The sequence below is a fragment of the Girardinichthys multiradiatus genome, chromosome 14, assembly GCF_021462225.1.
Source record: "Girardinichthys multiradiatus isolate DD_20200921_A chromosome 14, DD_fGirMul_XY1, whole genome shotgun sequence".
NCBI lineage: Eukaryota > Metazoa > Chordata > Actinopteri > Cyprinodontiformes > Goodeidae > Girardinichthys > Girardinichthys multiradiatus.
The window spans coordinates 20,721,597-20,741,689 of NC_061807.1; the positions used below are offsets into that span (position 1 = coordinate 20,721,597).

General features: G+C 40.2%; 1 protein-coding gene across 6 annotated transcripts in view; it reads right to left on the minus strand.

The window, feature by feature from the left end:
• LOC124880271 (serine/threonine-protein phosphatase 2B catalytic subunit alpha isoform) overlaps positions 1 to 20,093 on the minus strand; it is a 104,481-nt gene that overhangs the window by 67,816 nt on the left and 16,572 nt on the right. Inside the window, exon 1 of one of the 6 annotated variants that reach the window (XM_047385304.1) lies at positions 445 to 578. The exons of the other annotated variants lie outside the window; for them this stretch is intronic. The gene's annotated coding sequence lies outside the window, so the exon portion shown is untranslated. Of the gene's footprint in view, positions 1 to 444; positions 579 to 20,093 lie in introns of those variants that run through there. 6 annotated transcript variants of the gene reach the window in all.

Consider the following 20,093-nt stretch of genomic DNA (forward strand, 5'->3'; position numbering starts at 1 on the left):
GATCAGTTAATATGATTGGCTGCTATTTTTTCAAAAGAGCTATGATGCATTTAGTTAAGTTTACCATAGATGAGGAAATGTTAGATCTTTGCTGCATTTCTATTTTCAGGTGTGAGTGTTTTGGAGGAAAAAAAGAATAAAACACTATGAGAAAAATGTCCAGAGAGAAACAAACAGCTGAAGCTAAAGGTGAAACAGAGCATAGAGATTATCGGAGGTGGAACGGCTGATAAAGAAAACGACTTTGAACTCATCGTAACTTTACACAGACCATTTAAACAAAGACACAAGAGTTGTAGATTAGACCTGAATCATGCCTTACAGAAACAAAGAACTCATATGAAATGAATGCAAATCACACAGAGGAAGAAAAAGCAGCACACACTCATAAAACTACAACTCTACATTGTAACACAGGAAAATTTGGACCTCACACTAACAAACCTGTTTATATGTGCTCTGCTTCCGGAACCAGTGTTACCCAAAGGAACTTGTGATGCTGCGTGACGTGTCGGGACCTTTCCCACAGGTCAGACCGTCAAGCCCTCGACCACCACAACAGCCAACGAAGCAGAAACGTTCATTCCCCTCAGCCTCAGCCTCAGCATGACCAACAGAAAGCTGAGGATGAACAAAGCCAGAATCTCAATTCCTAGTGATTCTCCTACACCAGGATTTGAAAAGGTCTCTTTGGCCCGTAGTTTGATGTTACTAGAAGTACTGGTAAAATACCATACTTTGATACAGAACCCCCTCCTCAACAGGCTGTTGTTGACTCTTATAGACTAAACAGTAGGTTCTTACTGGAGTTCATTGTAGGTATCTAGCTTAGGAAAGCAGCAGCATACAATAAAATACTGTCATAAACATGCATACAACTACTATGCATGTTTATGAAAATTGACAATAAAAACAATACACACTACTAAAATGCAATGCTATTAACTATTTTAACCTGACAATTGAAACTACACAACCTTAACTGAGATAATATTATGTCTGTGACACAGTATTTGTCGGACACCATACAAGAAAACAGTTCTGCCTAGAATACATATCAAGGTAAAGCTGCAAAAACCAAATGATGTTATTTGGTTCTGGCAGCCCCGGGAGACAGAACACATTTATCTGTTATTGTGGAGTATGTACTGGGCCTAAGAGCTGCTCATCAGGCAACAACCTACAGGCTGACTGCCGGAGCAGAGAGCCTGGCATATTAACCGGCTCGTTGTACCTGTGTTACTCCACAAAGAGCAGAACAGTATAATATTCTGCACAACAAAAACTTGAGAAATATTGCTACATCTAAGGTACTCATACTCGTCGTCTTCAGCTTCATCCGGGACCGGGTCGCGGGGGCAGCAGACTCAGCAGAGACACCCAGACGTCCCTCTCCCCAGACACCTCCTCCAGCTCCTCCCAGATGGCCGAGCTCCTCACCCCATCTCTAAGGGAGTGCCCGGCCACCCTACGGAGGAAGCTCATTTCAGCCACTTGTATCCGGGATCTCGTTCTTTCGGTCATGACCCGAAGTTCGTGGCCATAGGTGAGGGTAGAAACGTAGACCAACCAGTAAATCTTCACCACAACGGACCAGCACAGTGCCCCCATTACTGCGGCAGCCGCACCGATCCATCTGTCGATCTCCCGCTCCATTCTTCCCTCACTCGTGAACAAGACCCCGAGATACTTGAACTCCTCCACTTGAGGCAGGAACTCCCCTCCAACCTTAGAGATCTTTTCATCTAACATCTAAGGTATTAATTCTATATTTCTACCTAGATCTACCTAAAAAACAATAAATAAATGTCATACATAACATTATTACTATTAACTGTATTAAAATGTTACAATTCCAGCTGAAGCAGAATTGTGCTTTTCTGTTCTAAATCAAAGCAAATGACACATTTAAACTGACATTTTCACCATATTATCATCATTCCTCTATTACTAAAACAATTGGAACAGCCCAGCCTCCTTGTGTGAACCCCCTGTAGAGGTAGAGCTAACAACTAGGGCAGGTGTCTGCAACCTTTACTGTTCATGGAGTCATTTTTGCTTCACTTGTGCTGAATACATTTTGATTTGGGCTGCAAACCTAAACGAGCCGTCAAAAAAGTTAGCTCATCATATTTTAAAAATACTTACTGAATAAAGTTTGAGAATGAAAGAAAAACTCAGACCTCAGCTTATTCTGAGTCAATATGGAGGCCCTGTAAGATTTACAGGTTGATTGCCCCTGGACTAGGGGGAAAAACAGAGGTCACTTTATACAAAGTATAGGATACCAAAGGTAATTTAACTCCATGGACAAGCAAACAGTGCATGTTTACCCTGAGCAAATGGTCCAACAGCAGAGGGAAGATCTCTTTAAGGAATAACATAAAAAGTGACATGAAAGCCAGTTGCTCAGTATGAGTCGAGTTTCATGCAGAGGCAATGGTTTGCGATCATCACCGCAACACGGAATATTAAAACGTCAGAGTACGCCCCCAAATAATAACATCAGATTACCCTACAACAGAAAATGAAAAAGCAACTGCATGCTCGTTCTATTTAGACGCCCTTTGGTGATGAGCCACCCCCTGCGCGCTAGCTGTATGCACAGAGAACGGCCGCCAAGAGCTGTGCGTGCAGCTCTCTCCACTGACAGCCAGAGTTTGTTAATTAAATTACATAACCGCAGTGAATTAGAGTGGGATAGGAGAACAGGATTAGCAGAATGCACTAGCTTCTGTGGGCGGCAGGGAAAAAAAGGACAGGCTGTGCCCCAAAAAGTACCACGACTTCAAATCTTATGCAGCAGCAGCAAAGTTGGATTTTTTTTATTACAACATTCTGATGGTGGGAAGCTGATTAACTCGTCATGCATTATGCAAAACAGTGAGATCGTATGGCTTTATTCCCCGACGAGTAAGAGTTGCAGCACCTGAACCATTTAACCCTTTATATACACATGGGGATGAATTACTCACAAAAAGCTCCAAGTCACATATTGAGCAGTGTCTAAAGTAAGTTTTAATCCTTTAAACTGATTAGAGATTTCAGTTGTAAGTAATAAAGTCATTTTGAGACCTCAAAGGTATATTTATGTTTGTACAGTAAGTAATATTGCTTTAATAAATTAAACTAGAGCCAAGCATTCAGATGTAGCAGAAAACACACTAAAAGTGAATGGAAGAGTCTACAAATACCTCTTTTCTACATATAGTAGCTAAAAAAAAACAGCTGGATGTAAAAGTCACTAAAACCCCTCTGCACATTCTTTAAAAGGTTAGTGTTGTTTTTAAATTATATCATATTAGTTAGCTCTAAAAGAAAAAAGTTTCTAAGCACTCTGCATCTTCGTAGTACACAGTGATATATGCAAAGTTTTCTCTCATTCATTTGACTCAGACACTCAAAAAATAAATAAAATGAAACTGCCACATTGTTCTTCATGTGACCGTTTCCAAACATATGAAGAAGAAAAATGATCGAAGCCCTGGTGCTTATTTATTTCATGAAATACATGTAAAGTCAAATACAGGAAGTAGGTAATCGATTGCTAGAAGGATGACGATGTTTTCAGAGGGATTATTTACAGGTCCTTCTCAAAATATTAGCATATTGTGATAAAGTTAATTATTTTCCATAATGTCATGATGAAAATTTAACATTCATATATTTTAGATTCATTGCACACTAACTGAAATATTTCAGGTCTTTTATTGTCTTAATACGGATGATTTTGGCATACAGCTCATGAAAACCCAAAATTCCTATCTCACAAAATTAGCATATTTCATCCGACCAATAAAAGAAAAGTGTTTTTAAAACAAAAAACGTCAACCTTCAAATAATCATGTACAGTTATGCACTCAATACTTGGTCAGGAATCCTTTGGCAGAAATGACTGCTTCAATGCGGCGTGGCATGGAGGCAATCAGCCTGAGGCACTGCTGAGGTCTTATGGAGGCCCAGGATGCTTCGATAGCGGCCTTTAGCTCATCCAGAGTATTGGGTCTTGAGTCTCTCAACGTTCTCTTCACAATATCCCACAGATTCTCTATGGGGTTCAGGTCAGGAGAGTTGGCAGGCCAATTGAGCACAGTGATACCATGGTCAGTAAACCATTTACCCGTCGTTTTGGCACTGTGAGCAGGTGCCAGGTCGTGCTGAAAAATGAAATCTTCATCTCCATAAAGCTTTTCAGCAGATGGAAGCATGAAGTGCTCCAAAATCTCCTGATAGCTAGCTGCATTGACCCTGCCCTTGATAAAACACAGTGGACCAACACCAGCAGCTGACACGGCACCCCAGACCATCACTGACTGTGGGTACTTGACACTGGACTTCTGGCATTTTGGCATTTCCTTCTCCCCAGTCTTCCTCCAGACTCTGGCACCTTGATTTCCGAATGACATGCAGAATTTGCTTTCATCCGAAAAAAGTACTTTGGACCACTGAGCAACAGTCCAGTGCTGCTTCTCTGTAGCCCAGGTCAGGCGCTTCTGCCGCTGTTTCTGGTTCAAAAGTGGCTTGACCTGGGGAATGTGGCACCTGTAGCCCATTTCCTGCGCACGCCTGTGCACGGTGGCTCTGGATGTTTCTACTCCAGACTCAGTCCACTGCTTCCGCAGGTCCCCCAAGGTCTGGAATCGGCCCTTCTCCACAATCTTCCTCAGGGTCCGGTCACCTCTTCTCGTTGTGCAGCGTTTTCAGCCACACTTTTTCCTTCCCACAGACTTCCCACTGAGGTGCCTTGATACAGCACTCTGGGAACAGCCTATTCGTTCAGAAATGTCTTTCTGTGTCTTACCCTCTTGCTTGAGGGTGTCAATAGTGGCCTTCTGGACAGCAGTCAGGTCGGCAGTCTTACCCATGATTGGGGTTTTGAGTGATGAACCAGGCTGGGAGTTTTAAAGGCCTCAGGAATCTTTTGCAGGTGTTTAGAGTTAACTCGTTGATTCAGATGATTAGGTTCATAGCTCGTTTAGAGACCCTTTTAATGATATGCTAATTTTGTGAGATAGGAATTTTGGGTTTTCATGAGCTGTATGCCAAAATCATCCGTATTAAGACAATAAAAGACCTGAAATATTTCAGTTAGTGTGCAATGAATCTAAAATATATGAATGTTAAATTTTCATCATGACATTATGGAAAATAATGAACTTTATCACAATATGCTAATATTTTGAGAAGGACTTGTATTCTGCCATTCTGAATTTTCAAGTAAAATTACAAAGAAAACTTAAAAATCATATTGAGTTCTAAATTATATTAATGAGAACTTAAATAAAACCAATATCAGCAGGTCAGAGCACCACAAAAGCTAATTACGACTGTGTATAGCCTGACTTTCATTATATATTAGCTATTTAACAATAATTTTATGTTGGTCAGAGGCTAATTTAATTTTTTGTAGATTTTGAGTGCCATCTCACAAACTTTCTATATTTTTTAACTAAAACATTAAAAACAAACAGACCTAAAACCAATGGTCTAAAATATAAACATACAGACCTCTGGCCTCCTTTAAGGGCTACATTAATGTGAACTGAGGTGACATTTTCCAAAAGTAGCATTTACCTGGCTGATTAAAAAAGAAAAAAAAAACTTTCTAGATTAGATACACTTTTTGTCCTAATTTATTCTTCACTTTGACAAAAATCTTGCTTTTTAAGGCTAAAAACGTCATTGCATATATCTTTGCATATTTCTGGGTCATTGAACTAATGCAGCCACAAAGTTTGCATGACTAACTACCACAAGGAGCCAAATTCCCATTTAATCCTGCATGAAGGTGTATTAAATGAACCTAAAAGGCATCCAGGACACATCTGCTCAGCGAGAGCAGACCACAGATTCACAGAAAAAGGCTCACAGGCAGAAAAAAAAGGTCAAGTAGAAATTGGCATGAACTTCTTCAGTGTGCATTAGTCGGGACAGAGGCCAGCTCAGAACGAAGCGCTTAGCGCAGCACAAGCTCAGAGTCTGCTGATTTTATTCGTGTGGTTATGGAAATGGACGGAGAAATAGGAAGGAGAGCAAAGCCAACAGCATCTACCTTCCAAGAGACAGAAAGGATATAAAAATCTAAAAGGGGCTCGGAGCAGAGCAGTGAAACCCTCAGTACAGAGAGATGCAGTGCCCAGAAGGGTTCATAATTTCTGCACACGTTATCACTACATCAGAAAATAATAATACATCTTTTGTTTTGGTTGTGCTTTTTGCTTTTTTAAAATCACCTCATGCCCTTAACTTGCTAAAACTGTGTAATTGTCATAATGTTTCACTCCTTTAAATTAAAACAGTAAAAACAGGGAGTAAGTTTACATTTTAGTCTGCAAGTTGTTATTGCAGTAGCACCCTCCACTATTATCAGCCCCCCTGGTAAAGATGTACATAAAAAGCTTAAAATAAATGGTAATTATGGAGACTTTATTCCCCCAGGATGTAAATCTTTGCTGCAGTTCTCTCACAGTGAGCCTTGGATAGTTTATTAACTTCATCCTCCTCACTTTGTGTGGAGTCCATTATAAACTCTGGTTCTCATCCTGCCTTTTGCTTGGACTGTAGATAGGAACGTGTTTAGTATTTTTCTGTGGCAATTTCACCGATTTATAATGATCACTTCAACAACGGCCTAACCTGAATAGCTTGTTGTCTTGTCTTTCCCATTTTAAAGAGTAGCCAAGAGTTTAGGAAAGATGGGTCTTGATGTCACAGCTTATTGACTGAAATTAAGATGTTAGGACGTTTGTAACGACAAACCTCTGTTGTTGAAGACCCCGGGGGGTACATTAAATCGAAGGAGAGACAAATCTTCCTCCATTTGGCTGGCCTGACTGTAACTGCACTGACTATCTCATATTGTTTGTCTGTGTTGTGTTGTTGTCTGAAGGCAGGTGAGCTCCTCATCAAAGCTGAGATGTTCTAGGTCCTTTATGCTGAAAACATAGAAGTCGTCCTAATCCTAATTCCTTATTTTCTTAACAATAACTAGAAAAATGAAATCAAAGCATATTGTTAAGTGGTGCGAAAAGACAAACATTTAGAGCCACCAGACATTTTTCTAACTCCAATTTGTACATCATTATTCAGGACAATCTACCTGCTCATTGTAGATCGACAGTTTCTGCAATAAATGCAGTTTCTATCAGCAATGCGTCAGTCCAGTGTTTGCACAAAATAGTTTACTTTGCGAGTTCCGGGTCAATCCAACCCTCGTTCATTCCCTAATTCTATTTAGTACCAAGAAAGCTGGAGATAAATAGCCGTTAAAATACTCCCGAAGCCAGTTGAACGCCCCATCGCAGCTTGGATATTCTGCTTCCTTTGTGCTGGAAACGAAGTTGACCAACTACTGATTTCGTGTTTTTTTTTTGTTTTTTTTTTAAACCTTGACATTTCAGCATTGGCAGGATGGGAATCAAAGCATTTTGCGAATCAGTGTAAAAAGAACAAACCTTTAGAGCATCTACATGAATTGCTACAGCTCTGTTCAACATTTGCCTAACTCTGTACTGCAGTTTGCAAATGATGATTCAGGATGCCTCTAAAGAAGGACTGTGCCTGCATGGGAAGCAGATCCAATTAAAAATGCAAAAGCAAAGTGTTTGCTTAAAGTTATTGACTTTGTGTTGTACTCTTAAGTTAATTAAATGCAACTATTTAGTTTGATTTAGCTCAAAACTTTACATATTTCTGGTCTTTTTCCGACAATCTTCTCCTTGTTATTTTCCATCAAACATAACATGAATGTAAACATAACATGAATGTAAACATGTTGCTCCTTTAGAAAATAATGGACAGTAAACAAATCAGAGATTTTGTCCTGAGGTTTTTTTTATTTTGCAATTGAGTCAATGAATTGATTCAGCCTTATAAACCCGACCGCATCTTTATTTAGTGTTTGATTATGTCAGATTTTGTAATCCTTGCATGTACACATGTTGACCTTTAGCTACCCTGAAACACGAAACCTCTATACAACCACTCGACAAATAAACTAGATCCTTTTAGATCACCACAACTTTAGTCAAATGCCTCCAGTGGATCATTTCTGTGCCTCTGAAAGCTGTTGACCGCCATCATCTGCTGCAGAGATGTAAGCTTTTAAATCACATCAACAAACAGGAGAGATAAAAGTGAGTCAATGGGTTGCCAAGGAAACTGCGCTGTGGAGTCTTAATCTTTCATCCATCAAAATACTGGCTTAAAAATGAGTTCCTGCCAGCACGTTGCGTTCGGCGTGGATTTGATCCAGCGCCGAAAAGCTGAACAGCCGTGTACCTGTGCGTATCCTCCTCTTACATGGTCCTAAATTATACACCGGCACAATGAGGTGGGAACAACCCCCACAAGAGTAATGGTGCATCTGACAGCTGTTTGCTGCATTAACATCTGTCTTTGTACAGCTTCCTTTCAACGATAGTGATGTTGGTATGCACCTTATTGAAACAGACAGGCAGTGTGCTAAATACCTCAACAGCATAACTTAAGTCAACAATCCTGACCATCAGAGTAATCTCAGAAAATGGCCCAGAGCTTCATTTTAAAGACCAACATCAACGGCTGCATGAGTGATAAAGTAAAAGTAAGTCCTGGTTTTGCCTCAACAGGTTTTAGCAGACAAATGCAGATAATAAATGCAGAAGCAGAAGATGAAAACTCACTGCAGCTCTAAGAGCATTCTGACTACCTCTCTGAGTAATTAGTGGGGTTAGGGCTGAAGCGTGGGAGGCTGACGTGGGAGAATGTAGGAATGGATGAATGTTTATGCATGTGAGGATGGATGGAAGGGAGTAGGCGGCGGAGTAGGCTGCGGTGGGGGTTGGTGAGGTATTTTCTGAGGGATGTCCATGCAGTGAGTTTCCGTTGGGAGTGTGTGTTTGTGTGTCCGCTGCAGATCAATAGCTCCATGAGCGGCCCCCGAGGAGCCGAATAACAGCAGGCAAATGACTGCAGTAATTTGTAGCAGGTCCAGGTGAGGGGCATGAGTCAGGAGGAGTGAAAGATCGATAAGCGATTTAAAAAAAATGCATCGAGATGCACGTGAAAAAAAGAGGAGCCATCTGCCAATATAACACCCCACCACTCCCTGACGCACAGACCAGTGATGGGATACCCCTGCATATTTACAGTTCTTACAGTCTACCGCAAATTACAGGTCATGCTCCGATGGCAGTCATTTCTGTGTCTGTAAAGCTACGATTAACAGAAAAAGCTATCACATTTCTCTTAGCAAAGAGGGCAGCACTGAAGGGCGATGCATTATGGTTCTTTTGACTGTCACATTTTCATACAGCGGTACAGTTGCATAAATCTTTAACTGCAAATTACATCCTGGCGGAACATAATCATGTTTTTAACTTTCGTAAGTGACGTCCAAATATTGAACTCCATTTACCAGAGAGCTGTAAACACTGTTTCAGTTGATGGCACAAGATTGCAAAGAACCTCTGAGGTTTTTGTAACTCGCAGAACATTGACTGAGCTGTTAGTAGTTGCAGAAATCTCCATAATGGTTTTGCCTGCAGACTAATAATTTGACCCTTACAGGAAATGGGATAAAAGGATGTGAGATGCACTATTAGTCAACAGAATCAAAATGACTCAGACTAAACAAAACATTTCTGACCCAACATTGTGTTGCATCATAAGCAGGTGCATCTGAATAAGTCATCAAAAATATTATATTTTAATTATTTAAATCAAAATCTAAAAGTTAAAATATAGATTCACTACACACAGAGCGATATCCTGTTTAATTTTGGTGATTATCTCTTACAGCTAACGAAAACCCAAAATTCACTTTCTCCGAAAATTTTAATATTTCATAAAACCAGACATTAAAATGTTGATTTCTTAAAATTGAGACCCACACAATCATTAAGACAACTGCTGACTCGGCAGTTGTCCAATAGACAGAGGGTCATTGCTAAGGATGTTAATAGAAGGTTGAGTGGAAGGTAAAAGTGTAATAGATAAATAAACCAGGACTCCTAAAAACATCAACATTGATTCACTGAATCACAGTTGGAAATTTCTTAAAACCTTAATTTAATTTCGGAAAACATAATAAAACTAACTAATCAAGTCAGTGTTTTTGGTCCAAATGCCGAATAAAGCACTTAAATGCCCATTTTTGTGTTTTAACAAAATAAAAGCAATCAACAAGTCACAGAAATAATCCAGGTTCAAGTATTTAAGGTTCTGATTAAAGAACAGGAAAAGTTATTTTAAAATCCACAATTAAGAGTCATTTTTCTTCAATTAACTGGGAGTTAAAATGATTGTGTGGAGCCATCAGGGGAAATTTTCCCACAGAACGCAGATATGGATTAATTATTTTAATGCCTTAGTGATTAGTCATAACAATATTGACAGATTAGTCGACTAAAGTAACAATTATTCAAAGTTTTACAACATAAATTGTTATCCCACCCATTTGTTTCATTAAATCGCAAAAGTACTCACACCACCATCAGATTAAGTCGATACCAACTACCATGAGTTGCCATGAGGAGAATATACAGTCACTATTTATTCAAAGGTCTTAAACACCTAAAAATCTAAGTTAAATAAATCTTTTTCTGATGCTCTCTAACTCTTCTGCTGGTTATCCTGCAGCTGTTCTCTCCGAAGCAAACAAAGACCAAAAGGTGACGAGAAGCGCCATTACTGTTGTTGCTGCACCATCTGATAGAACATCCTTGCATAAATTTTGCATCCCACTCAGCTTTTGGTTATTGTTTTTTTTTTTGCTAACTGTTTAGCAAGCCAAATCGGCAAATGTTTGACCCGGTGTGTGCTGTGCCAGGAGCATGTGTTGAAATAAAATGAGAGGAGATCTGACTTTTGCAGATAACAATATAGAACAATTACATTTATTAATAAGATCACAAAAAGAAAATATGGGTTTAAGAAAAAAACATCTCCTCAATGACATTTTTTACTAAAGACTATAATTGGCTTTTATGACAATGTAAAAACCATAGCAACTGTTCAGAAGATACATACAAACAGAAGAAATGAGGATCATGGTGCTTACAGAATGCAACGTACTTTACTAAGATGTAGCTTAGATTGGTTTCTGTACCCATATTATCCTTACAGATAACATATGGTGTCATCTGCAACACACTAGTCTTCATAGAATCAACATTCTTTGTTACATAGAGGGCAAACTTGAATACAATGGTTTACTCTTGACCTTTGGTGAAGGGATGTCTATTTATCTGGGACTGAGAGTCAGTACTGAAAACAAACCTTGTTTATTACTGCATGTAAACAAATGTCGCTGGAGAGTCTATCAAGTCTTAAAAGACCCATACAAAAACCGTCAACACATTTCACTGACTTACCCTCAATTTACACATCGTCCGTCTCTGCTCCAAATGAGAGCATTTATATTGGGCGGTAAAGGGCCATCCGGCAAAATTTGACCCGATTCCATTTTTTTCTAAATAATTCACTAAAGATGGAGTAGATATTCTTAAAGGCCTTGCTATTTTAATAAATATATGCGTATATATGCATATTGGCAGTTGTATCCATTAGATCTACAACTGGGCTATTCACATTAACTTAGGTTATAAAACCTCATTAAATGCAACAAAATAAGCAAGAAATATAGCTTCTCGGTGTACACACCCATTGTAGAACAAAAATATCTGGATGCAAAAAAAGTAAAAGTGAAGCAGTTTTAACTTCCACAGAATGAGTTGCTTTGGTCTGACTTCCACATTTATCACTGGTTTTTATTGTGCGGTCTGTGCATGCTTCTAGGAGCACCTCTGGGCTTCACAGCAAAGCGAGTGGAGCCAAGCATTTCCAATAGTGAATGTGAGAGAGCGAAACTTTCAGTGGAAACCAGGAAGGCTGAAGTACAGCTGAGTTGCTCTGTTGAATCCTTTTGAGTTTTCTATCTCAGTTTGTTGTGGGACATGATGGTTTCAGAAATGATGGCAGCCTTTTGAATGTCACAGAGTTAAAAGGTATGGATTTAATTCTTCTAGGGAATGAACACAGTGACTGGTGTTTTATTGCCGCTATCCACACTAATCTCTTACGTTGGATGCCCAAGACGATTTAAAATGTCAGCTCCGTAGTCATACTGCCATTGTTTTGAAATGGTTAAGCCCAGTTTCACAGCGACTTCTCTCTCATGCAGCTGCCTGATGTCACTTCTGCTCCTAGGATATGATTAATAGAGGACTACTCATTGCAAGAAGGCCGGAAGAAACATATTTAGAATACTGTTCCAATATCTTTTTATATTACAGCACTTAAAGAAAAATCGGTACTGGCTAAATCCGGTACTATCCAAATTTGTGATTGGTGCATCACTAGTTCAAACAGCCATTGCAACTGGCTTTGGTCAGCAGGTACGACATAATGTCCTTTCCTAAAACTGTTTTGCTGTTTTACGCACATCTAAACATGAGGAAATAAAGCAGATTTTGTGGAACATCAAGTCCTATTTAGATGTTTGAAGTACATTGGTGCTTTTAGTATGCTTCCTGACTGATATGTACCCCCCCTATGTTTAATGGCATTTGGTAAGCATCTGTGCCATAGGCTATAACTTGTGACTGAAATCTGGCATGCCAACAGACTTATTTTTGTGAAGGTACATTAAATGGAATAAAAGTAAATTCGCGTCAAGCTCCTGGTTGATTGCCGCCGCTGTGGAGACGTTACCACTCTGGCATTATTTTGTGAAAGCGGCTCTGACAGGTCTTGAAGAAGATATTCCCTGCTCAATCCTGCACCCCTCCCCTTTCGCCTTTTCCTCCTCCTCCTACACAATGCCGTGTCACAGGATTAGCTTTCATTAGAGGAGGCGCTGTAATCAGCTTTGGAGCATGGCAGAGACGGAACAATAAACGAGGCTGAAAGGCTCAGGAAGACGGAGTACTACAGCTCCGTTTTCAGCTGTGTGCAGGCTGTTAGTAACCTGCCGTATACACAGTGTCATTGCAGCTTATCTGGGTGTTCCCCGGTGTTGTATACCTCGCCTTAAAGATCGCATTAACAACAATCAAAGCAAACAGAGTCACTGCAAAATGTTAATTACTTTATTTGTCTTTCAGGGTCCTCATACTACCTGCTAGGTAATCTTATCCAAGGGCAGAGGTTTTTAGTGCAGCATTTAACATTAACATCATGTTTCATGGCCGTCTGTGGACAACAGGAAAGAACGATGAGAACTGCATCTGTGACACCTGGCAGCATATATATGCGGCATTGTATGAGAGTGATCATTTGAGGTAATTATGATCAGATCCACACAGTTCTCATATTTGTCTTCCTTTCACTAATATAAAAAGGTTTTAAATAAGTGTATTAGTTATGCAGTTTTCTACAGTGAATATGTCTTCTCTGTCTTCTGCAAAAAAAAAACTGTAGCTTTCTTTTATTTTGTAATATTAATACATTAAACAGATTCAGTTCTTTAAATTTTTTGTCTGAGATCATTATTTATGCCACACCAGAGCCAGAATCCTACAAATGTGCCGATTTAAAAAACAAAATCAACTTCATTAGGATAATTGCACTTATGTTGCAACTGCTCCATGCACTGCATTGCAACACTGGACTTCCCAAATTTTGCAGTTGTCTCTAAACAGCATCTTCTAACTATCGAAGGCTGTAGATTCATAGCAACTCTACATATGGACAGATCATAATTAAATCTGTCAGTTCTCAAGAACAAATGTCAATACATGGAGTCATTAACAGTCTAAATATTCAACATACGTGGTTTATAGTTCAAGTGACAATACATGGTCCGTCGAAGAGGTTCCTTAACAGTGTCGGGGTAACAAATTACAGAGTAGCAGCACCATAATAGTAATAGGTAATCAACATGGTTCCCCCGCGCATGCGTGAGTTCTCTCCGGGTATTCCGGCTTCCTCCCACATGCCAAAAACATGACTGTTTGGTTAATTGGTCTCTAAACTGGTATGAGTGGGTGTGTGCATGGTTGACTGTCCTGTGTTGCCCTGTGATGGACTGGCGACCTGTCCAGGGTGTTCCCTGCCTCTCGCCCGTATGCCCCTGGAGAACGGCACCAGCGGTCCTGCGACCCAGTATGGAAGAAGCGGGTAAAGAAAATGGATGGATGGAGGTAATCAGCAATCCATTGTTTTTGATATTTTTAGCATCAACCTGTAAGTTTTGTTAACAAAACGGAAACATCAGGATTTAATCACAGAAAAAAACACTTTACAGTAGTGATGCATAATATTCAGCCAATTATCTCTTTATTGTTTATGATTAGTGATCAGCGTCAAAAATAAGATATTTTTCCTGGTCCGCTAAATACATCAAAACTGAACTCACATTATTATGTTCTTTAAACCACTTTGTTTTGACTTGAGTAAAAATGTAATAAAGCTTAGGGTCATATGCTTTGCAGGGATGTCCGGATTTGACCCAAAGCACCGGGTCAGGGTCCCAATCACGGCATTACAATGACTGGTTTCGTAGTCTGTGACTAAACTTGGCTACCGATCCCTGTTGTTGGTTTACTGTCTGTGATTTTTCAGCTGCAGTTTATGCTGCACGTTTTTGGGTGCAGGGTTTATTTAATCGATCAAATTCAGCTCGTTCCTTACAGTCTAGGGGTTTTTCACCCTTTACAGTAATGTAGGTTTGGAATAAGCAGGGATTCTAATAAAGTATCAGACTGGGACTCAGTGCTAGTTGATGCCTATTCTTACATTGCTCCAATTAGGTATTGTCGACTGCTGTTACATTTAACTAACAGCAACGAAGTCTAAAACAAAGTTTATACAAATGAGTTTGTTGCATGAAGAAAAACGCCAGGAAATGTCTGATACAGTTTCAACACAAAGAGTGTAATTATTTAGATTTTCTGAAACTATTCATTTCAAAAGAAGCTATTTGTAATAGTTTTAAACACAACATGACATGCTAAAGCTGTATAAATATGGGGGTTCACCACATGTGTAGCAAATGACTGGAATGACCCGCTTGGGTCGGGGAGATCTGGCACTCAGAAATTCTCCTGCCCCACTTACAGAGCAGTTGCTGTTAAACAGGGTTTTCTTTTGTTTCAAAACAAAGACACAATAAACATGAAGTTAACAATTTAAACTATCTCTAGCATAGTATATAGCCAATTAGCACTGTTAGCATTCATGGCAATAATCATCAGTTTCAGTGTGTATTATCTAACGATTGTAAATCCTTACTTTAAATCTAGGATTGCCAATATTTTCAGACAGAGGTTGCAGGTTTAAAAGAACAAAGCAGAGCAACATGACTATAGTACCTTTAGCCTTCCTGTTACCTCCTGTAAGTCTCGGTCTCTGTTTATAAGTGCCAGCCCGACCAAACTACTGACATACCTCAGTAGAAAATACAGTTCCCTTTTTCACACCTTCCACCTGTTATGTTTCACCTGATTCACAAAAAAGGTTCTACTTAAGTCTCCCTCCCTCAATAGCATCTTTCACACTGACGAGTGTAACTACCATGACCCGGTGGCGCTTACATCTGGCGTGTTCATTGATCAGAAGTAGATCAGATCTTTTAAGTTTCTGACCCACCGGGCTGCTTCCGGCTGAAAACCGTCCAATCCCAGTCACCAGCTGTTTTCCAGATATAACAAAAATCTAAATTTTTTTTACGGTCAATTAAGTGAAGTCAGCAGTTTCCTGGTCATAGATTTGAAATTTTTAAATGGCTAAAAAAAAGCAATCAGTGCAACTTTAAATATTACCACAAACTGGTTCTGAATAAAATGCAGGAGCTCTGCATATCAAAATCCATCAGATTATCTAAATACAATTATATACATAAATCTTAGTAAACAATCTAACAATAATTCAGGGGATGCAGGGTGGCTCAGCTGGCACCACGTGGAGAGACTATAGTCCTGAAAGAGGTTGTCCTGGGTTCAATTCCTAATCTAGGCCATTTGCAACAATTAGTGTGTGGGGAATAATCCTGGACGTTTTCCTTCTACACCCTCTTTCCTGTCAAATTACTATTCAATAAAGGCCAATAGTGCCAAAAACCTAAAAACTGGCCCACTGTAAGACCTTTGACATCCAGTCTTTGATATGTGCCATATTTACACTGAGCTTCAAAGCCACGACTCCAGTAGTTCCCCAGCTGGTTAAACAGAAAGATCACACTACTGAAGAATGGCTGGCGGCCAAGTCTGGATTCAACTACGGCCCAAAATCCAGCCTTGTACTGTACAGAACCACCTTTGTATGGGGCTTCAACCACTCTCAATCATGCTGTCAACTGGTGCTTGTGTTAGGAAGGACTGACGACACAAGTCTATCGAGAACATATGTCCCCAATAACCCTGGAGAGCTCTGCAAGAGCACCAGCAGCTATTGCACAAAGCCTTCGTCTTGTTGGTGGCTTGTTCTGTGTGTGTGCGCTGACATGCAGTCAGGTGGCTGGACATGACACAGATCTACAGCGTGCAGTTCAGCTGGGGTAAGGGCTGCAGCGACAGACAGAAATCTGACTTCAAAAGCATTTGAAACTAAATACCATAATGATAATATGTCAGGCAGGTCAAAATATAATTCTGCATCCAAACAGAATTAAAGCAGGCAGCTTGACAGGAACATCTGCAGAAAAGCTTTGAAATGTTTGTCGGCTGTTAGCTCACAAAAAAAAAAACATTAGATTTTGCACCCGGTTTTGTTTTTTGAAGCTGCAGCAAAATATATTTTCATCTGCCCCGCTGGTTGCTGTAGTAAAACCATCTGGAGTCATACTGAAGCAGCATTTCCAGCCCTCTTTTAAATATTTAAAACCTCATATCTCATACAGCAAGTAGGCCTCAGGGGAGAGTAATGAAAATAAAATTCAGCTTGTAGAAAATATTTGCTCCAGGTGTTTTGACAAAACATGGAAATATTACATCAGTTTAACAAAATGACGTGTTAGATTTACATCCATCCATCGTATGGGCTGGTGCCTATCTCCAGAGGTCGAGAGGTGGGATACACCCTGGATGGACAGGTCTGTAGGAGGAAACTGACGCACCCGGAGATAATCTAAGCATGCATGGGGAGAACGTGGAAACTCCATGCAGAAAGACCCCAGGCTGGGAGTCAATCCCAGCACCCTCTAGCTGCAACAGTGCTACCAACTGCACCACCGTGAAGCCCCAGTTAGATTTACAGTGTCGTGCAAAGATATTCACACCCTGAGTAGCTGCAGAGATCCACAGCTCAGGTGGGAGAATCCATTGATAATCATGCACTACTCAAATCTTCCCTTTAAGGAAGAGCGGTAAAAACAAAGCCTTTGTGTGTGCCAAGGTGGGGGCGGCATCATCCTGTGGGAATGCTTTGGTATATCACGGACAACATATCTTGTCGGAGTTGACAGAAAAAGGGATGGAGCTAAATACAGGGCAATGCTGGAAGAAAACCTAATAAGGATATGAGACTGGGGTACTTGTTCAGCTTCCATCATTCTAGCTGATTTTCATCAGTCCAGCTGATGGAAACTAATGTTCACACATGCTCTCCATCCAATCTGGATGAGATTGAACCATTTTGTGAAAAACTGTCAAAATGTAAATTTCTAGGTTTGCGAAGCCAGTAAAGGCATAACTCAAAACAATTTCAGCTGTATCTGCAGCTGTACCTGCAAGTAATTATTGTTTATAAAACAAAATTTGAGAAAAATGTATAACTTTTCTCCGATTTCCTAATTATGAACAAATCTGTGTTGTTCTACAAGATAAAATTCCAATAAAATACATTAAAATTTGTGGTTTCAACATGACAAAAGTTTAGGAAGCTCAAGGAGCATGAAAATTCTAGCAAGACACTGTAATAATATCCATCATAACGTACACCATTTTTGACATTGTGACCCTGAGGTCGACATTGTGGAAATGGCTGCTTTGTTTACAGTTCACAATAAGTCATGAACTAAGTGGCACTGATTAGAAATCCCCTTTCACGATACGGATATAGCTAAGGAGAAAAACGCTGTCCCGTTCCAGAAGCTCCAAGTGATTTCAGTGTTTTCTGTAGCCTTTCACAGCTTGCTTCTGAGATAATATGCCTGAACAGGCGTGATCGCACCTCCCAAGGAGGGCTACTTGGCAGTCGTGATGTTGGCATTTCTAGAATGCAATTACTAGACACATACAGAAGGGTTGAGGCCAGTCTATATTTGCACCAGCACTCGGTAAATGGAGCACAACGGACCTGAGGTCGACCCAAATGAAACACAGTATAAACTGTGTATAACACACATTATATTAATCAACCCACCCACACTGACTCGTCCTGGCTTGGAAGATTTACCTGCTCCACTTAAAAATGTACAGAATGCTGCAGACTATCACAACAATCTGTGGACTGGGGCAAACCCTCCCGACCGTACAAGAATAGCCACATCACATGGATGAAATGGCATTCCTGCATGAAGTGACAAAAGAACAGGGCCGGGTGAGAGGCTGCAAATAAAATAAGGCATGTTTTCTACAGAATAATGCACAGATTAGAAAGCTGTGGCCAGTTCTCAATCTCTAGTGTTTTTAATTAGAGCTGCACACTATCAGTGTGCAATATCACAGTCACACAGTAGAGCTTAGAGGCAATTATGGTAAGCTATAATACATTTACGAGCCATGCATTCTAACCATATTTATATACCAAAAATTTAATATTTAGCCACTTGTATGAACGTTTAACGACCTTTATACCCATTGCTGATCTGAGTCTTAATGACCAAGATGCAAACGCTCAGGGAGAGTGGTGTGGGACATTGTGGTAATAAAAAAAGAAAGAAAGGTGAGGTAACTGTAATCGACATCATCATTTATGGGCAATAATATCGCAAGTTCTGCTTTTCCAATCGTGCAGCCCTACTTATAAAGTACTGACCTTCTGATAACAATTCCCCTTTAAGGACGATATATTATAAAACGACGTGAGAACAATGGGTTTTTTTTTTCCCAAACGTCACAGAGTGAGAAAGCAATCTTACTCTTTTAAAACAAAGGTAAAAAGATTACAATGATATTTTGAACGGCCTTTAGCATGCTAATTTGGTGATTAGCATCTCATTAGTAAAACCATAGGCTTCAAGAGAATGTAGACACTTGTCCTAACTCTGATGTTTCCAAAAAGACATTGAAAACTCAAAAGGATAAAACAGAGTATCTTTGCTGTACTGTCTTCAGGCTTCCTGTTATCAGCCGAGTCTTGCTCTCTCTAGCAGCCTGAATGAACTCAGCATGTCATAGAAAATGCAGTTTTCTTTTATTAAGCTTCTTACATATCCATGCTTCCAAATGCTTCACTTATACTGAAAATAATAAGCTTAAGAGTCCTCTTCCCACAGTTACAACATCTACCCAGAAGAGTGTTGTTGGCAGAGAAACACAATTGGCCTTAGGTATGGTGCTTTTACTGAATAGAAAAAGATTGGATAGGATTTTGAGGCGCCTGTGACCTTTATGCAAAATATAAAAGACAGAAAATGGGAAAAGAGAGAAGTGGGGGAAGACTTGAAATAAAGGTCCCACAATCAGGAATAAAAGCCCGGACAGCGGCAATAAGGACCGAATGTGGTTCTTGCTCTACGTCTACACAACTTGTCGGCCACAAAGATCAGATTGTTTAGTTTCTGACTGTCCAGTAACTCGGCACGGAACTAGCTGAAAAACATCCGTTTCCAGTCATCAGCTGATTTTACTGTGCATCTCCTGTAATAAGTACTCAGAGTTTGCATCTTTGGCCCAGTGACTGTAGCTCTGCAGAGGACAGGTGGCGAGGCAGTGGGATGGCGCAGTCAGCCGCCTCCTCCCACCTCTTGCCAGGACAACAAGGCCCCAAAGAGCTCTCTTCCCCTTCCCCACACCCATCTCTAAAGCAGAGCTCTGTTTCTGGGCCATGACTGCGGGGGTGTGGTTGGTTCTCGTGCCAGCAGGAGTACCCGGCTGCCAAGACAGAAAAGCAAAAACAACACAAGAGAAAGGGTTGGCAACAAAGGAATTGCTTCTCAACAGACCAAAGGAATTCTGAGTCAGCATGAAGCTCAAACACATTTCTCATCTCACCCCCCCCCCTGCCCTCGT